Genomic DNA, 17,740 nt, shown 5'->3' with positions numbered 1-17,740 from the left:
GACAGGAAGTGACCTTGCAGAGCGTGACAACTTGGCCACCACCCTGGCCAGGATGTTGCTGGACCACGGGCGCCCCTTGTAGTGCCAGCAGAGAAGCCCCTAGGCTCACTCGGTCCCCGCGGGTGTTAGGTCCTGAAAGCCATATTTACTGTAGGGACGGGGAAGCCCAGTGTTGGAAATTTTCTGGTTTATTTCAGACTACTTACACTCATTTGTATGAGCGAGTTCCTCCGTGAACAACAGAGGGGCTGTCCCTTCTGCTTCACACTCAGCGACGACTTTCAACCAAAGCAGCATTTGACATAAAACCCACGACGGCTCGGCATCCATCCTTGCCAAAACGGACGAAGACTGTGGGGATAGAGGTGGCTGCTTGTGAGCTGTGGAGAGGGGAGCAGTGATCCCACGGGCCCGGGAACTGTGAAATCGGTAGTTCGGGATGACTCTCTGGACTTGGGAGACAACCTGAGCCTGGTCTGGGGCCTTAGTTAGAACCCTGGCTAGGCCTAAGCTTTCCAGCGTTTGTGAAGACGGCAAGAAATCAGCCACTTAGATGCAGAGAAGTTGAGCATAGTAAAAGGAGCCTCCAAGGAGAGGAAAGTTCTCGGCTGGGGTCCCTCTCTGCCACCAGACACGGAGACCTGACTTGAGTCTCACTTGTGCCTGGGGCACGAGGAGCGGATGTGCCCCGAGGCTCCAGGGCAGCAGGCTCCCTCTGGAATAAGACATTAATGATTAACAACTGGGTTAAGGAGGCCTGCGGAGGGAGGAGGTGAGCCCGGGGGAGGGGCGAGGGCAGCAGGCCCCTCCCCACCCCTCGCCCCTGCCGCTGGGCTGGGTGCTGAGTCACCTCGGCCTGGCAAGTTCCCCACAGCAAAGGGTCCTGGAGTTCAGCCCCAGAGCGACCTCTGCCCTTTCCGGCAGTTCACAGGCAGCAGGGGGCGCCCTCTGGGCGATGGACCCGCCGGCCAGGAGGGAGGGTGCCTTTCCAAAGTCCTAAACCTGGGATAGTTAGGGCAGCTTAGACAGGCAGGCAGGCAGGCAGGGAGAGGGAAAGGGGGCGGGAAAAGGGGGGAGGGTGCCTTTCCAAAGTCTAAACCTGAGATAGTTAGGGAGGCAGGCAGGCAGGCAGACAGACAGGGAGAGGGAAAGGGGGGAGGGTAGGAGGGAGGGAGAGAGAAAGCTTAGTTTTTAAAGGTTCTGTCGGGTTATTCAGGGAGTCTAGGCCAGGCAGGGAAGGCCAGCGTCTAGTACCGCCCTGTCTGTAAAAGAGGCACGGGACAGGCACAGCGTCAAGCCTCCAGATTGTCCAGGTTGAAGTCATCTGAGCAACCAGTCCTGCTTCCGAGCCGGTGGGCCCTGGCTGTGGCTGGGCCCTCCCCTAGTCTGACCCCAGGAGCAGCTTTGAGAAGCAGGGGATGAGCCAGAAATGGCACAGGAGCTGAGAGCGTAGGGAGTAGAGGTCCCCACTGTGCCAGGCAACGTGGCTCTAAATGGTGCTAACATCAGCTAACTGGGCCGCCCAGAAGGGTGGGTAAATGTTTAAAACAGGAAACTCATTTGTGAAGTCACTGATTCATTCATTCATTCAACAGGCATTAAGAACTCGCTCGGCACGTAAGGGCCTTCTCTCCTTGGTAGCAGCAGAAACATCAAGAAAAACCCAGTTAGACCCCTGCCCTGGGCACTCCCAGGTGCGCGTACAACTTTCTTAAACTTGAACCCTGCCGCAGCAAGGAGGGAAGGAGGACAACCTGGGGGGCGCGAGAGGCCGTGTCCCGAGGTGGAGGAAGAAGGAAGGAGGACCAGAGGCCCTGCGAATCAGCAAGCTGATGAGTCACCTGCCCTGAGTGTTGCCCTCTCTGACCACACTTCTCTCCACACGCAGACACATTGGCTTAGAAATGGACGCACCTGGGGAAGTCGCCCCGGAGGGAGGTCCAAGCAGAACGTTTCACTCCTGTTTCAGGCCCAGAACGGTGCACTCTGCTCTCCCAGAGACTCAGCCTAGGGTTAACTCCAGCCTGCCTGGAGGATGACTTCCAGGCAGAGAGGGCTAAGGTGAAAGGTCTCACTCCTGAGTGTCACGAAGTGGGTCAGGCTAGGAAGTTAACAGGCAAGACTGAAGAAGGCAGAGTTGGGAGAATGGTGAAGAGAAACAGGGATGTCTGGAAGCAAGGCCAGCCTTGGGTAGAGAGTGGTCACCACGCCACCCCCGACAGAAGCTGACATGTCGGCCTTATGCCCTCAAGAGAGACTGGACTTGTCCTGTTGCAGTCTTCCTACCAGGCTGCCCCTAGGAACTTCCAAAGATACAAGCCACAGGTCCCTTTCTCCACCTTCCACCAGCGTGCTGGGCACCTGCCAGCCATGGACCAGCCTGCCGGAAGGCGCATTCTGAATGAGGCCTCAGTTCTACCGAGCTTGGTCTCCTGGGTACACTGTGTTTGGAGACATTCAAGGACAGTTTCCCAGGTAGTTAGGCAAATGTCATTGTCCTCTCCGTCCCCTTATGGAACACCAGTGGACCCAGAATCTTTCCTTCTAGAAGTGAAGATGGCCTGGTGGTATAGAAGGGTCTACACCCCATGCCCAGCTCTCCATGATGGAGAATAAATGTTGTTACCATGGCCACAAAAGGCTGTGAGCATTTTGGTCGGGGGACAGGCAGAGGTAAAAGTGCTGTGGCTGGAGAGAGCACAGGGCATCAGTCACTGCAAACAAGCAAACCAGCGAAAGCACCTCAAGAGAGGGAGGAATCTTGGCTTGAAGGAAGGTAGTCACCGTGGGGAGAAAGATGGGGAGTGAGAGTGCGTGTGGCTGACTGACGCTGGGAGATGCTCACCTGGGTCATTCCTCAAAGCCCGCCCCAGGTGAGCCATCTCCTCTGTCTGCACCTGTTGTTGTTGTTGTTTTTAAACTCTACTCTTTGGGAGGCCCGCCACCCAGCTCCCAAATAATCATACAGAGACTTATTCTTTCTTATGAACGACTGGCCTTAGCTTGGCTTGTGTCTGGTCAGCTTCCCCTAACTTAAATTATCCCATCTACTTTTTGCTTCCGGGGTTTTATCTTTCTCTATACCTTTCTTTCCTTCTTACTGCATGGCTTGCTGTGTAGCTGGGTGGCTGGCCCCTGGAGTCCTCTCTCCTTCTTGCTCCCCAATCTTCTCCTTTTCTCCTGCTATTTATCCTCTCTCCTGCCGGCCCTGCCTACTTCTCTCTCCTGCCTTGCTATTGGCAGTTGAGCTCTTTATTAGACCATCAGGTGTTTTAGACAGGCACAGTAACACAGCTTCACAGAGTTGAACAAATGCAACATGAAAGAATGCAACACATCTTTGTGTTATTAAACAAATGTTCCACAGCATAAACAAATGTAACACATCTTCAGCTGATATTCCACAACATGTACCCCTCACCTAAAAGGTTCCACGGCCTCTCAAGACAGCACCACCCGCTGAGGGCCAAGCATCCAAAGCCTTGGGGGCAGGGGGTCATTCCATGGCCAAACAAGGGCAGCTGAGAACAAAGAGCAGCCCAGTGTGGCTGGGGTACAGAAAAGGGGAGGGTCATGACACTCTAGCCAGTGAGGAGGGTCCAGAAGGTTCAGGGCTTTGTAAGTCTCACCAGTGAGTTTTTATTTTTATTTCAAGAACAAAGGGAAGTGTGTGTGTGTGTGTGTGTGTGTGTGTGTGTGTGTGTGTGGTGTTGTGGCGTATGTGTGTGATGTGTATGTGTGGTATGTGTGTGGTGTGTGTATGATGTATGTGTGGTGTGTATATGTGTGGTATGTGTGCGTGTATGTGGTGTGTATTATGTAGTGTGTGTGGTATGTGTGTGGTGTGTATATGATGTGTGTGTGGTGTGTATTGTGTGTGTGATATGTATTTTGTGTGTGTGATGTGTATGTGTGGTATGTGTGTGTGTATGTGGTGTGTATGTATGTAGTGTGTGTGGTATGTGTGTGATGTGTATATGATGTGTATGTGGTGTGTATTGTGTGTGTGATGTGTATTTTGTGTGTGTGATGTGTATGTGTGGTGTGTGATGTGTATTTTGTGTGTGATGGGACTAGGTTTGTGTCCTTTGAGAACCACACAGCTGCACTGTGGGGAACACTGGATATGTCCACGGTGGACTCGAGGCGGAGCAGTCGGCTGACTCTTGAAGTAGCACCGAGTGACGACACTGAAGCAGAGAGGGAGGGGGACTGGAGATGGTTCAGGAACTCAACTTGGCGGGATCTGGAAATTTATTAGATACAGAGGGACAGAGCGGCGAAGGGAGGGAGGAAGGGAAGAAAGAGAAGAGAAAGACGGACGGGGAGGGTGAGAAGGAAGAAAGGATGGGGTGAAGGAGGGCAGAGACGCAGCACCAGGGACCCCTGTGCGTTGTCTTTTACCTCATTGCTTTCACTTTCCTGGAGTTTTCGCAGAATGACTCTTCTCCCTCCCTGCCCCTAGCCCACCTTTCCTGAACTTCCTTTTCTCTGCACAGTTTCCAAAAATGTCCTGTGGGCTGACTGGGTAGTGTTTGCTTATTTCCCAGGTGACCCATTTCTTGATGGTGTCCCAGGTCCCCCTGACCTTCCTTTAAAGTAGCTCACTGAGTTGGGAGTGGTGGTGCATGCACACTTTGATCACAGCAGAGGCAGAGGCAGAAACAGATGAATCTCTTGGAGTTCAAGGCCAGCCTGGTCTACATAGCGAGTTCCAGGACAACCAGGGCTACATAATAGAGACCTTGTCTAAAAAAAAAAAGAAGTATCTCACTGAATAGTATCTTCCTGAACCATTTAATTGACACGCCCAGCCCCTCCTGTGGTTCTTACCCAAGAGCTAGGAACCTACCAGGTAGTGCTTGCTAGCAACATCCTGTCATTTCCTCTCACTGGAGAAGTCACATAAACAAACCCAACCCCAGGGGTCTGGACTTGTGGTCTAGACTGTGGTTATGGTGAAGACCACTTTCTGCCAGCCCTGAGCCTCCTTCCTGCTCAGTTACTGGTTCGAGCCCCAGTCCTCCATCTCATCTCATCTTCAGGACAAGAAGTAGGGGCCGTGTCTGTCACTCCAGTCCCCAGAGGCAGAAGAAGCCATTTGCCTGAGTTCAAACAACGGAGACTTGAAGCCAGGTCTCGTTTCTCTTGAAAATACCGGATTCTCAGCCTCTCTCCTTTGCCATCAGCTTTCTAAGAAGAGCAGAATTTGACCATAGCTACAAAATGCCTGTTTGTCAGACCCCAGGAACCTGGAATGGCCCTGGCAAACAGATCAAATTCACTGTACTGAGTGAGACCTTCTAGAAACTTCCTTCTCCCTACCATCACCACGGACAGCTCTGAGTCATCACCGGCAATGTGCTAAGTGCCAGTGACATAAGAGGGTGAAGCACTAGCTGGAAAGCTCCGACTGTCCTCTGGGTGAAGAGCCAGAGCAGCAACTTCTCCATTGCGTGCTAGTTCATCAGGAAGTTGAAAGTTACATGCCTTTCATAGGTGTGCGGGAATCTCTTCCTTTTAACCAGGAGCCGAGTTCTGCCAATGACCTTTCCAAAGGTCAACAATGAAGCAATTGCTTTTGAGAAAGAAACAAAGAATAAACTGAAGCTAAGTTTGTTATTCTCTGAACATGCTTCTGTTGAGAACGTCGGTGTCCACACAGTTCTATTCAAAGGTCCCACTCTCAGGTCACGGCACAGTTCTCACCCAGCCTCCCTCACGGTCCCCTCAGCCCCCTGCCAAGGCAGACTGTCTCCAACCTTGCATTCTTATCCTCTCAAGTCTCAGCTTGACCCATTTGTCCCTTCCCATTTTCCTGGGTACATTTTTATTCATTTTCAAGTCTTAGGACTTGTCCGCATGTCCCCACTTCTCCCACAGAGTCCCCAATACCCATCCACATTCGACTCCTTTCCCTTGGCCCGGGCTGTGTTTCCTCTGTCTTCATCACACAAGCACTTCAATCGTCAGAGTCTCCCGGGACCCAAGCATGAGCCCGGACCACAATGCCTATCACTAAACAGCATTGTAGGGCTGGCAAGATGGCTCACCTGGTAAGGGTGCTTGCCAACAAGCCTGAGTTCGATCCCTAGAACCCACATGTTAGAAGGCGAGAATGGACTCCTGCAAGTTATCCTCTGACCTCAACACTCACATCGTTGCATCTGCCACACGTACACACACACACACACACACACACACACACACACACACACACACTTACACACACACTTAAACAGATATTTTTTAAAAAAGCCCATGACTGCTTCCCTGACTTATGAAATAGTTGTAGAGCATTTGTTGAATATCTGCTAAGTTCCCCGAAGTCATACAGCCTTGTAGGTCTGGTCACTCCCACTTTAAAGAGAAGGGTGCTGGTGCTCAGCTTTCCTAACTTGTCAAAGGGTACACATTAGGAAGACACTGGACTCAGAGACACCCAACTGTCCTCTTTCTTCCCAACTCTGGCTTTAACTCACACAAATCTGTGTCATCTCCAAGTTTTAAACTCTGTGACTCAAGACAAAAATGTGTTTATTTGACCTGAGGTAGATCACCCTGCCCTGTTTGGTTTCAGTTTTGTGAAAGGTAGAACAGGGGAGGAGAGATGTAATGTATGAACGCCAAAATGACAGGTTCAGATTAGGACAAGATGGAGCAGCTTCCCTGGAGGAAGTAACGCTGGCGTATCACTGACCTCCATGAGCCTTGAACTTGTTCTACCGTGGCACAAAAGGAATATGTCAGCAGCAGCAATGGTACTTGGACAGATGACTGTTGCTGCTCTCTGGAGCTACAGCTTGCCTAATGATCCTGTCCAGGGAAGTCGAGTGGAAGCCTCAGCCGAGGGTCCTAGGTAGACTCACGGACAGTGAGTGGGGCGGGTTGGGCCCTATGATGCTGGTCCCAGCCACCAACATGCTAGTCAAGCTCTCTGGCACCAAACTGCATCCCAACCTTTTTTTGTTTGTTTTTGTTTTTGTCTTCTTTTCTAACCTTTTATTCTGAGACAGGGTCTCACTGGGTTGCACAGGCTGTCCTTGAACTCACTCTATAGCCTAGGCAGGCCTTAAACTTGCTGATCCTCCTGCCTCAGCTTCCTCAGTGGGCTTACAGGCTGGCACCACCACCAGGCCTAGATCTTAGATAGGTTTGGACTTAGGATGTTTTCAGCTTGTTCCCGTGGCTGTACCTTCACCATAAGCCAGGAAACACCGTGCCCCTGGCTGGTTTCCTCTAAACCTTGGAAATGCATGGAGTCGGTGTGGCCTCAGCCTGAACAAGTGTGCACAGATCCAGCAGCTACAAGCCAGCATGTAAATGTTCTGATCTGTATGTATTCAAAAAGCTACTGAGCCTGCCAGGCCTCTAGATATTCTTGGCCACTGGGTGTTCATTAACTGAATCTAGAAATGGGCTGTCCTGTTCCCCAGAGAGCTGATATCAGGCTGCTCTACCTGAGTGCCAGCGGCAGAGTGCTTTCCCGGGTCCTGCTGGCCATCCCTGCCTTCTGGGGCATACCCGGGCCTTGCTAGGATGTGTCTCCTGCTCCCTCCTGAGGCCTGAATCCCAGCTCACAGCATCCTCCGCTGCTCACCCCTGCTGCTGATCCTTGGTGGAGAGCTGCCTCTCTAGGAAGAAGAGGAAGGTCCTGTTCTGTACCTAGCAGGTCTGTGAGGCTGTCTCACAGACCACAGCAACACAGAAAGAGGGACAGAGAGGCAAGAGAGCAAACACAGAGACTTGAGTGTGAGAGGGATCTCCACAGATGAGGGTGCATGCGAGTGAGCTCTGACCCTCCCACCCACCCGCACCCACCTTACCACACTGGCAATAGCCACTTGACCAATCTGAAGCCAACGAGTGTTCAGGTACCTCAGATTAGGACTGTCCAAGATCCTTGAAGCCGGGGGTTCCCGGTCCCCTGGTTTTCCTTGGCCATAAGCCTGAGAGCCACTGTGAATGCAAGAGTGGGAGACGCAGAGCCCTGGACCCCCAGGGTGGATACAGAGGTGGGCTAGGGCTGGAGGTGAGGAAAGTGTGGTGTGGGTGGCGGCAGAGGAGGGCAGGGTGCCTAGAACAGAAAGGCCCTGAAGTCAGCTCCTGCCACCCCACAGGAAGCAGAGCTTCAAGGGGACTCAGGACGCCTCTCACTGGTTTCCTTCCTTCCTGACCCTGCCTTGGAGGAGAGCCTCTCACCCCAGAACAGCACAGCCTCCACCCCATCCTCCACAGCCTTCCCCACCCCAGGGGTACCAGGGACATCGGCCAGGCCAGCCACCCCCACCCAAGGAGAGGTAGAGGGAGGAAACCCAGGTCACAGGTCCCCAACCTGGGGTACTTCACGGGGAGGTAATGGGAGAAAATGAGCTGTGTTCTGGAGCACATGAAAAGCTCGCACACTCCAGGTCAAACAACCTGCAAATAAACACTTCCTCTGCCTTGTAGCCTCTGCAGGCCTCCACTCCAGGACTCTGGAGTTCTCCTGGCCCTAACCCCACACGACATGAGGTCCTCTGACAGCTGTGCCAGGGTTCCTCGTTCCTCGCCCCGCCCCTCTGGGCTCCCTCATCTTCTTCCCGGTGTGCAGGTTTCTCAGCAGTTCAGCTGAGGATGCAGCCTTAGCCGCTGATTCCCAACAGAACCTCTTCTCCCATTCCTCCAGCCTCACAAGAGTGAGGAGGTGGACAAAGAGACCCTGGACACCTCGGCAGAAGGTCTGCAGATGCTCCAGGCTGAGCAGAAGGGTCCACTTCTCCCCGGTGGGTCACCTCACTGAACCCAGCAAGATCATATCGTGTTTTTTGCCTCGAGGGAGAGCCTGGAACGTGGCAGGGTGAGATTCAAGAGAAACATAGGAGGGCGTATAAGCCCTGGACGGAAATAAACAGCTGGTTTTGAACTCAGCACTGGGGGAGCCAAATGCCAATCAACAAGCGTTGGAAGCGACACTGCCAGGGTGTCAGAAACACAGTCTCTTTCCCAGAGATTGCCTCTGGCCTCTGGCCCTGAGTCCTGCTGGGCTGTCCTGGCTAGAGGCTCAGAAGTCAACTCTGGCTCCTGTCCCAACAGGACTAGGGTACCACATGTGGGGTTCAGGGGTCTGGGGACCGGCCTCAGCAGCAGCAGCAGCTCACCCTAACTAGCCCTGCCCCCACTCCCTCCCCCAATTCTTGCTGGTCTTTTCTTCTAGCCCCAGTCAGGGCTTCCCCAAGCTTGGCCCAGACTCAAACAGCCTGGCCACAGCTCCTAGGGTAGAGAGGAAGCCCAGCCATCCTCCAGCCTGACTCTGCCTGAAACAGGAAATTCTTCAGCCACTTTCAAAGGCACAGTCACCAGGGGAAGCAAGTCTCACAGGGTGAGGCCCAAGGTAGGCCAAGGGCTTCCAGAAGATGGAAGAAATAAGTACAGGCCTGGACAGGGAGAGGGCCACTCACTGCCTGGGACCCGGCTATAGAGTCCAGAGGGCAAAGGGAGCTGGCCTGCACTGCTCTAAGGCCAGCACCCAGGACAACTGAACCAGTGACCTCTCCCACACTAGTCATGCTGTGTTCACAGTCCAGCCTCCAGGGCAGGGGATGATGTCTCTGACACCAGGCAGTGCTCCGGCCCCAGCTCCAACGTGAAACTCTCTCCTCCTTCCACACTCTAATGATCAGCAAGGAGGTACCCCACCTGAGTGTGCCTGCAGTCCTCTGAGCTGGGTTGACATTTCCTGTCTGCTGGTGACTAGGATAAAGTCAGGCCCACAGTCACTCCCCGTATCAACCAAACAGGGAATCCCAGGGACTCACGTGTGCCGTGTGCCTCAGCCCCAGGCAGTGGGAGGAAGAGCAGTAGCAGCGACCCCTGTGCTCACCTCCACATTTTGTTAACGTCATCTAGCTGTTAGATCTGGGGCGCCACGGCAAGGGCTCGTGTCTGCTCACTGCCATCATTTAACAGACAAGAAAATGCCTCTTCAGAAAGCTCGAGGCTCCTAATTAGGAAGAGTCAGGATGGAATCCAGGGTTGATCACCCCAAAGCCAGCACCCCGGGAAAGCGCTCTGTTCATTTCTTTGTCCTCTGAAAATGTCCCCTCAGCCATGGGGGCACAGGTGAGCCCACAGGGTCACAACTGCACTGGTTGTTTTCTGTGTCTTCCCCACGCCCTGTAGAGGAGTAGGGGATCTGCTGAGCAGGTATCCAAGGCGGGGCCTCCTGAAACTGGGAGCAAGGCCCTCTCCCTCCCCACTTCCTCATGACCCCACTTCTCTCTCCCAGAGATCTCTGAAGACTTTGAGGTCCTCTCGGAGACCTGGTGAACTTGCTGCTGCCACCCTCTCTCCCGAGAGCCTCGCTGGCCATCTGAAGCTAGCTCTGAGTTCTCACCGCTGGGAGGAAGACGGGAGCTGAAGGGAAAACCAGGGAAGGAACAAAGCCAGACCCTAAGGGGAGGTGCACTTCCCGTCTGCCATTCATCCCGGAATAAAGACCACCACTTGCCTTCTATCGGTGGGCAGACTGGAGATGTCTCCTGACATGAGAGCAGGCCACAGGGCTTCATCAGCTTCTGGGCTGCTTGTGAGCATTCTTGGAGGGGCCCTGCCCAGCATGCTGGCTACCTGCTCTTTTGCCCGGACCATGAATCCGACACCTGAGGGCAGGGAGAGCCGCACAGGCCTGAGAAGCCCATCTCAGCCTTTCCCCCCAGCCCAATATGTTCAGTCTGGTGGGGAACAGCCAGGACAATCAGAAAAAAAAACAATAAGGTATCGATTCCTGTTCTTTAAAAGCTCCCAGAGGCCCCCCACACCACCAGTAGAACGAGTGGGAACTGGCTTTTTGGCAAGTCTCCCCAGCAAGGCCCCTTCACAGGCACACTTCTAGAAGATTCCCTCATAACAGAGCCCAAATGCCTATCAATAGAAGGAACCTGTGAGTTGATGCTGTGAGTTTTATGAAGACATGGGAAAGAATGATCTACAATCCACAGTAACAAACACAGGCCTCCCTGGCAGACTGCTGAGTAAGAGACCGGGCACAAATGGGTAGGACCAGGTCCCACTTCTCCGGAGGCCGAGAGCAGACAGTCCGCCCTGCAGCAGCTGCCTCTTGCCCTGTGGAGGAGGCATGTTTTCTGGGAGCACACAGAAGTCTGTGGGATGCTGGAAGTGAGTCACGTGTTTGTGTGTGTGGCGTGGTGTACTGACATATGGGACACTCCATCTGGCTCCACGCTGAGATTTGCAAACTTCATTATGTGTTAGCTCTGCCCACCCACAAAAAAAGAAAGAAAGAAAAAAAAAAAGCAGGCAACAACATGAGGTCATTTTATGTAGTTTGGGTTTTGTTTCTGACTTCACTGCTGGGGGAAACGCTGGCTTGCTCCGGTCTAGCCCAAGTCTGTCCCACTTGAGGAGGTACAGCAAGAACAGGGATGTCCTCCTCAATGTCCCGGCTCACTTCCTGCGGGCACGCACACATCGCAGTGTGTGGGTATGCAGCACTCCCACAGTGTACACATTCTAATAGTTGACAAACTACCAGGGGACAGCGTTGTGTTCCTGAAATTCCCGCTAGCCCGGTGTGGCAGGGCGCACCTTCAATCCCAGCACTCGGGAGGCAGAGGCAGGTGCATCTCTGTGAGTTTGAGGTCAGCCTGGTCTACAGAGTGAGTTCCAGGACAGCCAGAGCTGTTACACAGAGAGACCCTGTCTCAAAAATAACAACAACAACAACAACAACCCATTTCACTTAACACTGCACCATGTGTGGAGAAGTTTACTTACACAATAGGCATCATTCTTGGGACTGGGGACATAGCAATGACACAGAAATCCCCGTGATGGTCAGGGATGTTGGTCAAGGCTCAGGACAGTGGGTAACGGTGGTGGAAAGGACAGTTTCTTTCTGACTTGCACTGTTCTGTTGTGAGCATGCTCCTAGGTTCAGCTTTCTAGGGGCTGGGGAGGAAGACAGACATACAACTCTTTTACCATAATGGCATTACAGTCCACACTTGCAGACATCGCTGCTAAATCATGTGTCCCCAGAGCAAGCAGAGAAAACCCTTAAGACAGCAGGCCACTCAGAGGGCCAGTGTGATAAAAGGTTGAGGGACTACAAAATGGACCAGTGTTGACTCTGGTGTAACGGCTAATCTTGGTTGTCAATTTGACACACCTAAAAAGAGAGATCCTTGGTTGAAGAATTGAAGAATTGCGTCAAAATGCTGGCCTGTGGGCACATCTGTGGGCGCCTTCTCAAATGCTGTTTGATATAGGAGGGCTCTGCCCACTGTGGGCGGTGCCATCCCTAAGCAGGCGGGCCTGGGCTGTGTAAGAAAGACAGCTGAGCAGGCCTGAGGAGGCAAACCATAAGTAGCACTCCTCCATGGTCTCTGCTTCAGTTCCTGCCTCCAGGTTCCTGCCTTGGCTTTCCTTGATGGTATACTGTATAATTTGTAAGCCAAATAAACCCTTTCCTCCCCCAATTTGGTTTTTTCCAGTGTTTTACCATAACAACAAAAAAGCAAATGACATCACCTGGTTGTGCCATGGCAAGGCGGGCCATAAATACATCATGAATTTTCACACACACACACACACACACACACACACACACACACACACACACACACACACATGCACGCACGCACGCGCAGAGCAAAGAATAAGAAGTATGTCACAGTTGGAGCCAGAAAGTTTTTGTCTGTCCTTCTTGCCTCTTGAGCCTCCTTTATTCTCACTCACAAGATGAGATGGTCACATACACCTCAGACAGCCAGTGAATGAACTGAATGAAATGGACCAGTGTTTGGTAGACCCCAGTGGCTGTGGAATAAATAGCAGTTATTAGGATTAAATAGATAGAGTGTACACATTCAGAAGAAGGCGCTCATCCACTTCCCACTCCTGTCTCAAGTATGCTCGCCCACTTCCTTAGCTCACAGGCAGCTCTTCAAACTCCTACACGCTACCATCAAAACCTAGTTCACCTCCTTCCACAAACTATCCAGGAGATTCCATGGGCTGCTGGCAAGCCTTGCTTCAAGCCTCTATTCCCTGCTGCTCCTGGGGTCTAACCCCACAATCCTGCGCCTCAGACATGAACAGGAGCCGTCTCCCAGCTTAGGATCCAGGCACCAGCCACTCCAGATCCCTTCAAATGTGACCCTGCTCCACCAATGACAATGTGTGCCTTAATGCTTGTGGTTTGGCCTCGGCTCCAACATCAATCAATTCTTCGACACCCAGATGTCAGCTTCAATGCTGCTTCCTCCATGAAGCCTTTCTAGACCCCCAGACTGAAACAGCTATTATCTGACCTCTTGCAATCCAGTGATTTCCTCCAAACACCATGGGCTTACCGTGGTGAAGGGACAAGACCTTTAACACTGGTTCTCAGTAAGATGCACGTTCAGCCAGAAGGGCATTCACACTATTTCCCTGTAATATTCTCAATACTCAGTTCAATGTAGGGTGCGTAGCAGAAATCAGTCAATACTTGATAAATAGGTGTATTTGTTGATGTTTTGGTTTTGGTTGAATGGAAGAAAGAATGAATGCAACCTCTACCTACCATACCCAGCTCTCAGCAGAAATCTGTGCTCAAAGAACACTCTCGGGGGCCAAGGAAGACAGACTTAAGGCCATCTGGCTCCAACTGTGATGTATTTATTCTTCTATTGAGTGAGTGAGTGAGTGAGTGAGTGTGTGTGTGTGTGTGTGTGTGTGTGTGTGTGTGTGTGTGTGTGTGTGTATGCGTGCATAAGGAGAACCAGATGTTGACAGGTTCTCTCACTGAGTTTGAGTACATGAAGCCGGCTTAGGCTGGCTGGCCAGGACTCTCCAGAGCTCCCTCTCTCAGTGCAGGCCACCACACTTGGGTTTCTCTGTGAGTTCTGGGAACCCCAATTCAGTCTTCACACATGCATAGCAAGCGGCTTACTGCCTGAGCAATTTCCCCCACTCCATATTTAATTTATTTTTCTGATGTTTGTTCTGTATACAGTAAAGCCACAGTTTCATAGACTACAAAGTTCCACCACCTCCTGCCCAAGGAACACATTCCTCTAAAGAGGAAAGTGGCCAAGGGTTCCCTCCACGGGGAAAGACAGCATGCCAGCCTGGCCCTCAGCAACCACCACCTTCTAAATACACCCTGCTTTGCATCATTTGCTTTGAAGTCCACCTGGCTGGGAGTGGGAGGAGTCCTCACAGCATGAGCTCCAGTTCTGGGGCCCACTCCTGTCCTTTGAGACCCCCCCCCCCACAACTAAACCAGAAGTATGTCCCTCTCCTCCTCAGGTGGTTGGACACATTGCTTCTTCTCTCTGGGCTTGGGTCTTCACTGGTCAAATGGAAACAACAGAGGCATCACGTCTGAGCTTCCTGCCTCAGCGGGAGCTCAACCTGGAGGATTGTGAGAGCATCCCCGTGAGAGGAAAGAAGCCAGGGTCAGAGGCAGGAGCACGGGGAGGGATAAAGATTGACAGCTGGGGACTCAGGCCCAGCAGACTGGACCTCTGTCCATGCACTGTGACCTTTGATACAGGCTCCATGGCCTAGAGGAGGTGTGAGGGAGTCATGAATGAGCATGTGTGAAGTGCGAAGACGGCCTCAGTCATTGTTACTGCTTTTCCCCTTTACCTCACCCATCACATGTACACAGGCTCTGAGGGCACACGGGTGTGCACCGGTAAGCAACATGGACTGAAAGACTCTTGTGTTTCTGATTGGAAATGATCCGAATAATGGTGTGTGTGTGTGTGTGTGTGTGTGTGTGTGTGTGTGTACAAACCAAGCATGGTTAAAATCTTTAGGAGGTGTTAAACAAAAGGAGCCTGAGCAGGGGTAAGTTTTAGGACATGGGTTTCATGGCAAGAAGCCAGGCAGGAAGAGGAGAGCAGGATGAAGGAGAGGAGGACTGGAGGAGAGCAGGATGAAGGAGAGGAGGACTGGGGGAGAGCAGATGAAGGAGAGGAGGATGAAGGAGAGGAGGATGAAGGAGAGCAGGATGAAGGAGAGCAGAATGAAGGAGAGGAGGACTGGAGGAGAGCAGGATGAAGGAGAGGAGGACTGGGGGAGAGCAGATGAAGGAGAGGAGGATGAAGGAGAGGAGGATGGGGGAGAGCAGTGATGGGGGAGAGCAGATGAAGGAGAGGAGGATGAAGGAGAGCAGATGAAGGAGAAGAGGATGAAGGAGAGGAGGATGAAGGAGAGGAGGATGAAGGAGAGGAGGACTGGGGGAGAGCAGATGAAGGAGAGGAGGATGAAGGAGAGGAGGATGAAGGAGAGGAGGATGAAGGAGAGCAGGATGAAGGAGAGGAGGATGAAGGAGAGGAGGATGAAGGAGAGGAGGACTGGAGGAGAGGAGGACTGGAGGAGAGCAGGATGAAGGAGAGGAGGACTGGAGGAGAGCCTGAAGTCCTCACCACAGAGGCAGCAGAGTCTGGTGACTGTGGCTTCATCTTTAGCTGCCATGTGGGGATGGAAAGGTCCTGGAGGATGCAACGCCATGACAAATGTCCAGCAGGGACCAGGCACAAAACAAACCAGCGCCCACCCCTGATGCTTTATCTCATTTGGCTCAAAGAGAAGTCGGGACAGGGTCTCCAGACCTGAGCTCAACTTCCTTCTCTGGCCCAGGGCCTGCCTTTCTGGTCACAGGACTTCACCCTTCTCTCTGCTGGGTCCCTTGAGAGGGCTGTAGGATCTGGGGGCAGTGGTGACCTTTGGATAAGCAAGAAAATAACTAGTGCCTGGAGGGTGACACTCCCCAGTCTTTCAGCTGTGGGACCCTTGTTGACTAGAGACAAGAACAACAGCTGTATGGATACCATTTAGTGCTTCACCCTGGGAGGTAGATAAGGGGCATAAGCCTGGGGGTCATGTCACACAGCCAGAAGGAGGGAAGTCTAGGTGGAGCCCAGGGTCTGGAGTCCAAAGTCCCTGCCCTGAGCAGTGGACCATACGTATCAGAAACAAACAAAGATAAACAAGGAATATTTTTAAAGATAGATAAACAAGGAATACTTTTAAAGAATTTATGGCCCCAAAATAGTGCACAGGAGGTTGATGATAGAAACCACTCAGAGCTTATCTGAAATTGAAGTCTATCTGGTGTGCCGTGTCTTTCCGGGCAGCCCTGGCTCTATGCTGCTCTGGGACACTGTCTCCCAGGGCCTGAGACCTCACAGGCGGTTGGGGAAACAGAGCTGTGAATATCCCCACGGTGCTCCTGTCTCAAGCAGAGCCGTGATGGAAGGTAAGCTGTGCTTCTCCGTCTCCATGAAGGAGGCAAACGGACCCTACCCAGGGGCTGACTTCGCAGGGACCCAGATCTCAATCCCCATCCTCATGGGAGGGGCAACCTAAGGCCGTGACATACCCACCCACCCACCCAATGTCTGCTTCCTCTACACACTCTAGTACTGGGACCCCCGAAGCTTCTCCCCAGGGTACCCTGGACCTTCTTGCAGGGGTTCCAATGAATACAGAGCACTGTCATGTCACTGGATACCCTGGCTAGGGCCACCAGGCAGAGCCCAGGGTTCCTGGTCTCAGACACACAGGGTGTTTTTTAGTATATCCCAAATACCACAACCTTTCCTGGGCCCAAGGAGTGACCTGGCTGCTGTTGGGTGGTATGTGAGAGTGTGGACGGTCACGTCCTCACAGACACTGCTGGCCTCTGGGACACAGGGTGGGAGGAGAAGGAGAGTGGCCTGTGGTCAGGGAATAGCACTTGTTTTCTTGTGTCCAGCTCACGAAAGCAAGGCCAGCAGGTCACCCACTTCTCAGCCTGCCCCAGCCACCCGCAGCCCCCAGAGGGACTGGAGCATCATGGGAGCAGCAGACATCACTCTCCCACACTACCTCCAGCATTCTAAATTGTGACACACACCCCCATCTTCTCCCAGTGTTAGCTCTCCCCACAAAACCCACAGATGGCCACAGAGACTCATGATGGTTTGGCTGCTCTGGCCTAGACAAGTTTGGTTCAAACTGCTTCCGGGTGGGAATGTGGGAGACTGACCAAGGGGTGAACAGTGACCCAGAAAGGAGTAGGGTGAGGACTGCTGGGGGTTCAGGAGGGGACTGAAGGCTTCTAGTCCCCACTGCCATTAGACCTGGCCACCTATTTCCTTCCTAGGGTGGGTCCTCTCACTGATGACCACAGAAATAGAAGCAAGATTTCAGGTTGATCCCTCCAGCTAGACACACATAACCTGCCTGAGGCACATGCCTCCACATGAATGATCACACTCACTCACACTTAGACCCCACTCACGCATGCCGTCTCGTGCACTCACACCTCACCTTCAACTCACACCTGCTTACACCCTTACACCCATACTCTCCTTTACCTGACACACACCCACTCTGCAGATGGAGCAAAGCAGCTAACTCATGGGCTCGTGGAGTCACCCACCATGCCTGATCAGGAACCTCCCTCCCGGCAGCAGGAGCACTGTGCATTGAGCGCTCTCTTCCAGCTTGGTGTTGGGGAGCATGCCTAGCAGGCAGGAAGGCTGTGACTGCTAGGACAGTGTGGGCCACCGAGGGAGACACTGCCCAAAGAAGTAACAACAAAACCCCACTCTCCTCACCTTTAAAAAAGTCAGTACTGAGCCAGGTGTGGTGGTGGTGCACGCCTTTGATCCCAGCACATGGTGGGCAGAGGCAGGCCGATCTCTACAAAGTGAATTCCAGGACAGCCAGAGCTGTTATGCAGAGAAACCCTGTCTCC

At 52.7% G+C, this 17,740-nt stretch overlaps 2 long non-coding RNA genes across 2 annotated transcripts in view; one reads left to right on the top strand and one right to left on the bottom strand.

Annotated features, from left to right (window-relative positions):
• Nucleotides 1-1,116: 1,116 nt before the first annotated feature.
• Nucleotides 1,117-17,740, bottom strand: part of LOC121821411 (uncharacterized) — a 20,190-nt gene continuing 3,566 nt past the window's right edge. The window contains exons 3-8 of the long non-coding RNA XR_013043514.1: nucleotides 11,776-11,949; nucleotides 10,490-10,640; nucleotides 7,879-10,395; nucleotides 7,461-7,634; nucleotides 5,491-5,578; nucleotides 1,117-5,193 (exon numbers count right to left, since the gene is read on the bottom strand). This is a non-coding gene — a long non-coding RNA (uncharacterized LOC121821411). The remainder of the gene's footprint in view (nucleotides 5,194-5,490; nucleotides 5,579-7,460; nucleotides 7,635-7,878; nucleotides 10,396-10,489; nucleotides 10,641-11,775; nucleotides 11,950-17,740) is intronic.
• The window catches only part of LOC121821410 (uncharacterized), a 16,308-nt gene continuing 13,224 nt past the window's right edge, over nucleotides 14,657-17,740 (top strand). The window contains exons 1-2 of the long non-coding RNA XR_006062231.2: nucleotides 14,657-14,686; nucleotides 16,134-16,255. This is a non-coding gene — a long non-coding RNA (uncharacterized LOC121821410). The remainder of the gene's footprint in view (nucleotides 14,687-16,133; nucleotides 16,256-17,740) is intronic.

This window comes from Peromyscus maniculatus, chromosome 11 (assembly GCF_049852395.1).
Source record: "Peromyscus maniculatus bairdii isolate BWxNUB_F1_BW_parent chromosome 11, HU_Pman_BW_mat_3.1, whole genome shotgun sequence".
Taxonomy (NCBI): domain Eukaryota; kingdom Metazoa; phylum Chordata; class Mammalia; order Rodentia; family Cricetidae; genus Peromyscus; species Peromyscus maniculatus.
This window is presented reverse-complemented; position numbering and strand designations above follow the sequence as displayed.